This window comes from Tamandua tetradactyla, chromosome 14 (genome assembly GCF_023851605.1).
Source record: "Tamandua tetradactyla isolate mTamTet1 chromosome 14, mTamTet1.pri, whole genome shotgun sequence".
In the NCBI taxonomy this organism is placed as follows: Eukaryota; Metazoa; Chordata; class Mammalia; order Pilosa; family Myrmecophagidae; genus Tamandua; species Tamandua tetradactyla.
In genome coordinates, this window is record NC_135340.1 from 68565129 (window position 1) to 68571505 (window position 6377).

Genomic DNA, 6377 nt, shown 5'->3' on the forward strand with positions numbered 1-6377 from the left:
GAGGAAATTAAAATGTATTGTCTACATATGGGGAAATCTGAACCTCCTTTTTTTTCACAGCTCCCTTTCATGGGCTCACTTTTTAACATGGCTTCATTCTCTCATTCATTTCTTCATGTTCTGCTGTGAGTGTGATTCCGTAAAGTAGGGGCTGAGGAACACGTGGGTGAAATTGCTGTGACAAGCTTCTGGGCTATGATATGAAAGGGGAGCCTGAGGTTAAAATTGTGAGAATGTCCCAGGTGGATGTTTCAGTATTTGTAGTATACTTTCATCTTTCCACCCCATCCATCTAGATCGAGCTAATCAGAGTTTGGATGTCTAGAAACTGACTTGCCCTCAGATGACAAGAAGTGAACATTGGCAGCGATCACTCAAATCTTGAGGACCAGCAGCTTGGTGGGAAAGGTAAATCAAAGTGAGAGCTAAACTCAACAGCTTATATTTGAACAAGTTAACGTGTTTTCTCTTAGACTCATAATAAGTAACATTGAAACATGGGTTTGATGTGAGATGTCCCTTATTTAGTAAGCTAATATTTGTTTCCCAAAAATCTAATAGCTCATCCTTGCTTTCGATCACTCTCAGATCCAACACTTAATCTCACAGTTCCTGAGCACTTGAAGGATTTATATATGTCATATAATTTAATCTTCACAACGACCTACTGAAGTGCAGTTATTTCCATTTTACAAATGAGGAAACTGTTGCTCAGAGAGATGAACGATTTGGCCAAGTTCTATTTTCTGTAAGTCCGCTGAGGACTCAGGAAATTACCCACTGCACAAGGATAGTCAATATTGTTTGTGAAATTATTGAAAAAAGAAAAAAAACCAGATCTCAAATTCAGAGTTTTGGAACTTAAAGCAGCATTTTTCTTAGAATATTAGGATGATTTCTAATTTGGTGAAAATAGAGAATTGTTGTCCTCTATTGGGCATTAAAAGAGAAGCTTTAGACTCACATGTTACAATATCCATTTGGGTTTGTCTACCCTTTCTAATTATCCAGGGAATACAAGTTCCCTGGATAAGAACAAGGGAGTAGAAATGAATAATAGGAACCAAAGCAACAACAAATAAATTTAAATTGCTTGAAATCAGCCCAGTCAGAAATAATTGTCCCTATTCGGCAACATCCTTTGCTATTATAAAATCTATATTCTATTTGCCAAACAAAATGGGTGTCCTTCCTATCCACCTTCCTGAGACTCAAAAATACTCCTTCTTGGGGTTAAAGACAGGACAGAATCTCTCTTTAGGATCATCTGACAGGATCCATTAGAGCCATTCCTTGGGACTGTGGACAGAAATACATCTCAAGGGATGGCAAGATCCCCATTTCAAACATTTTTATCTAAGTGCTATCAGGTGAAAATGAACACCCAAGGGCAGTATGCAAAGGAAAAGGACCGGGACCTCAACCTGGCCTTATTCAGTGAAAAGAACAACAGCTGGAATTTAGGTGATTTGATATTAACCAGCAGTGCACCTCTTCTCTGCTGCAGTTAACTCACTGTGAAAGGGAAGGTGCTCACTCAGATGGTAACAAGGGTTTTGTCCAGCCTGAGAATGCTATGTCTCAGTCTAAGAAGTTACAAAAGGGTAATGTGCAGCCTAAGGAATCTGTATAAGAGACAGGAACTTACTTGCCAGCCTCGCCATGACTAGGGGTGCTGCCTGGACACAGTTAAGACTCCTGTTGCTAGTTGCTTTACAATCTAAATGCCAGTTGCTTTCCAGCTGCCAATCGCTGCTGGATGACAAGTCACATTGCTTCATCTGCTTTGGAGCTCAAAGGTGTGGACTCATTATTCCACCAAAACATAAAATCACAAAGGGTTTCTTCCTTGCAATCCCAACAGCCTGCCTCTGACCCATCACCTTTCATCTATCACTCAAGAACCTCAAAGAAAACAGCAGGTGGGTTTCAGGTAGCCCAAAATGAGACCCAGGGCTGAAATACCCATTCCATCCCTCAGGTCCTGCCTGGTGACCTACCAACCAGGTCATGCCATTTGATTTTTTAAGTTCTCTTTTCTCCTGCAACCTGGGACTTAGACATATTGCATTATGATTATTTGAGTGATATATGTTCTTGTTTGTCTGATTTCATTTGACAAAAGTAGTAACTAATAAAGTTTAATTTGACTGGTAAGAGAGATGAAGGAAGAAGCTACCTACTTAGAAGAATTCATTTAGCCCTATGTAGTAGAGATCTTCTCTTTCCTTTATTTTTCTCTTAACAAAGGACATAAAGTCACTGTGACATTGTGCTTGGCCTAAATATACCCTAAAATGCTTCTTTCTCAAGAGTAATGGAAGGAGAGTCCTTAAGGGTGGGGGAAGTTCTTCACTAAATGTATTACCCTACTCCATAAGAGCTTTCATTCCTTAGTTTCTTTTCTTTTTATTTTTTTAGGTCTATGGTTTGATTTCTTTCTTTTCTTCTTTTTTTTATTTGAGAAATGTGTGGAAAGAGTGGTAAGTGTAGGGGAAAAAGAAAAGAGTAACATGATATTATCTTCTGCAGAAAAATGTGTATTGAGTGTCAGGAACTGACAGGGGAAAAACACACAGTCATGGCAAAAGACTTGATGGAAGCTTGGGGAACTAATCCTGATACTTACTTTATTTTCTTTTTAATGGGATGTCAGTTCTGAAGAATAAACAGTCTTTCCTGAATCCAGAGTTATAAGCACTTATTTGTCTAGATAAAGTACAGGAAAGAAATATTGTGTGCTGAAGCCCATAAGTCATCATCATGGCCTTTCAAGTAAACTACCACGGAATTTTACTGCTCAGTTCAGTGGAACACAAGTTGGTAAACTGAGAGCTAACTGATCATGGCCATTGAAGCAGCCCAGAGCTGACACCCAAAATTTCATCTTAATCTAAATGGCAACATCAATTACCTACAAAAATGCCATAGCAGGAGATGCCCAAAGAAAGGGCAGCATGCCTCAGGATCTAGGGGTTCACATGTTGACATAGGAAGAGGAGCCCCCACTCCTGGCACCTACGTTAAGCCAACCCATTCTTCTAGTCCTTCCTCATTTCCATCTCATGTCATAAAGGTCTGTGTGTTTGGAATTGGGTGGTCTTCCAGAGGATGGACGGTGGAAGAGTGACCATAGGCCCAGAGACCAGGCTAGGGTATGGGTGCCCAGGAAATTGTGAAGACTTGGCACCTAGCATGGTCTAGAAGGGGTACACTGCCTTCAAGTGGGTGCCTCTCCTTGGTCCCACATACCCCTCAGCCCATGAGTCAGGGTGCAGACAGTCCCACGACAGAGACTTTGCTCACCCAGTCCGGAGGCTGGTATCTGCTCTTCCTTTCCTGTTCTCGCCCTAACGAAAACCAAGCTCTCCCCTGAGGACACTGCTTCCTTGCAGCCCTCTCAAGGGATACCTGTTTTCTATTTCACACTGCCTAAAGATGGGGTAGGTGTGCTCTTAGCTCCTCCTTGCCACTTCCAGACCATGTCACCCCCTTCCAACCTCTCTGAAAATCAAGCCCCCAAACTATCACCTGCTACCTCTCCTTGGAGCTGTCATTTACAAACCCAAAGGGCTCTTGCCTCATTTCATAAGGATTTGTTAGCATCTGGGTGACTGTCACTGTCTCCAGTACAATCTATGTGATCATTTTTGGTGTTTCCTTTTCTATCTAGGTGATTATTCTCAGTTCCTTAACCTCTGTCTTTAGATAGCCTTGCTCTTCACCCTACCTCAGTCAGTCATTCCCATGGTTACATGCTAGGCTCGTCATTTCCAATAACTGCACCCCCTTCACAATGTCAGCCTCAAACAGTCCTACTACTTTTTCAGGTAATTCCCTCTAGTATTATTATTCCCATGAATCTTTAACCACATCAGGTTTTCCAATCCATTGATCTTATCACTTTTGCTTTGACTCTGCCCTTCACTCATCTCAGGTCATCATTTCCCTCCTTCCCAGCTTAAGTTTCAAGACCAGCCCTTTAACTATCTCTTGGTTTACCCTGAACTCTTTTGTCCAGCTCTCCCATTATCACCTTCCCTTCAAAATCCCTAGCACTGGTTTTACTCTGTGGCTACACTGAAATTTTGGGAACCACAAATTCAGGCTGCATTATTTCCCTTTAAATTCATAACCTCTAACCTTTTATAGGCCCTTAGTGCTGCCCAACAATCCTTCTATGCTTTCCTAACACATTCTTTATTTCCTACATGATTGCTTTGTATCATTTCTTTTGACCTCAAAGCTTCAATTATTTCCTCTCTCCTCTCTCTGATAATGCCCTGGTTTCCTATTTCCTGAGGAAGCGCGAACAATCAGAATAGAACTTCCATGTGTAAACACTCCCTAGTCTGCCTGCTTGCTTAGGTTTGGATCCATAGTCTCCACACTCTTGCCTGTTAACTGTTTGAACCATCTGTGCTCTTGGCTAGCACACAACTTTCCACTTGCGAGCGTCATCTCACCTCCCTCTCATTCCTCTCCTCTTCCCCATCTACTGAAAGCTATCGCTCTGATAATTATTTCCTTTTTCTTCTGAATCATCAAATTTTTCCAACCTACTCAATTATTCCCAACACCATATAAACATACTACTATTACTAGCATGTTAAAAAAAAAAAACTTTCTTGACCTCTTACTATATAACTCACTCCATCTGTTATATAACTTCTCCTGCTCCCTCTTATTTGCTGTTTTTGATTCATCTCCTCCTGTTCCCTCTTGAACGCAAGTAGCTTTTGACCCAATGTTTTGACCCAACTTGACTGAAAATATTTTAGACCGGGTCACTTATGACCTCTGTGGTCAATTCTCTATCATATCACCTTATTCTATCAGTGGTTTTCATAGACGGTCCACAAAGATGGCCACCAACAATTCCTCACGACCAAGAACAAACATATGCCACCATCAAGATGCGAAGCCTATTTCCCTGATGGGAACGTGTAACTTGCTTTGATCAGCTGGTCAACAGAATACGTGAAAGTGATGCTGTGCCAGTTCAAGCCTAGGCATGTACACACATACACACATACACACATACACTCATACACACGTGCACACATACACTCATACAAATAAAAAATATATAAAATTTTTTATAAAATTCCTAGTGCCCAGCACATAGTTTGTTACAGTATATATTCAATCAGTAACATATAATGGATCAACAGAATGGTAGAATTTGAGAATGAATAGGAAATCAGGAAAATAAAATGAAAAGAGAAGTAAAGGCAGAGAGACATTAAAATTTATGGAATGTTTGGGAAATGCCAAGTGGCCTTTCTATATCAAATGTTATGGTAGAAAGGAAGCAATGATGATGCTCAGGGCCAGATTATGAGCAATAAGGAAATCCATACTTATCTGCTCAAGTTTGCACTTGATCCTCCATGGAATAAAGAGCTATATGAGTAGAGCTTCCAGATAGTATTTTACAGATGCAGGTCTCATGTTACCCCATTGCTCTGGAACCTGCAATGACTCTCCCTTTCAGTCCTTATCTATCTTTTCTGATTTTCTTTTTTTCCATATTTTACCTTCCAATTCTCTTATTAATTTATTATCACCTAGCTGGGCCATGCTGCTCGTTGGACCGTGAACACACTATGTTCTTACCAGGTGCTTTTAACTGCTGTCACTCCACTTGTGAAACTCTTATTACTCTCATCCTCTGTATCAATTCTATTTACTTTCCATGACCTTGTTTACCCTCTAGATGCTCAAGAATCCTTTCCCAATAATTTCAACCCACAGAATTTGTTCCATTCTCTGAACTTCTATGCTAATTATGGTTAATATAACATGGTGTGATAATTTGACTATCCTCTGCCTATGTCATGTGTTTAGACTGAAAATCTAAGTGTGTAGTAAACTTCTCGACAGCAGTTTATCTTTTGATCCTTACAGTCCTAACGTAGCTTGGAGAGCAGTAACTGTGAACGACAATGAACCCTAGTACCTTTGGTCAAAGGTTGGGTGGAGATGAGTGACTGAGAAGGATCTGGGTAATGTTAATGGTACCATGACTTATATAAAAGGCAGTAACTATTTTATCCTGAATTTGTTTTAGTTTGTAAAATCTGCTGGAATACAATATATCAGAAATGGAATGATTTTTAAAGAGGAGAATTTATTAAGTTGCAAGTGTATAATTTTAAGGTCATGAAAATATCCAAACTAAGGCATCCAGGGAAAGATACTTTGAGTCAAGAAAGGCTGATGGGCTTGCCTTCTATGTGGGAGACCTGGGTTTGATTCCTGGACCATGCACCTAAAAGAAGAAAAAAAAAGAAAGCCCAATGGGTCAAGAACACCTCTGTCTGCTGGAAAGGCACATGGTGACATCTGCTAGCTTTCTCTCCTACCTTCTTGTT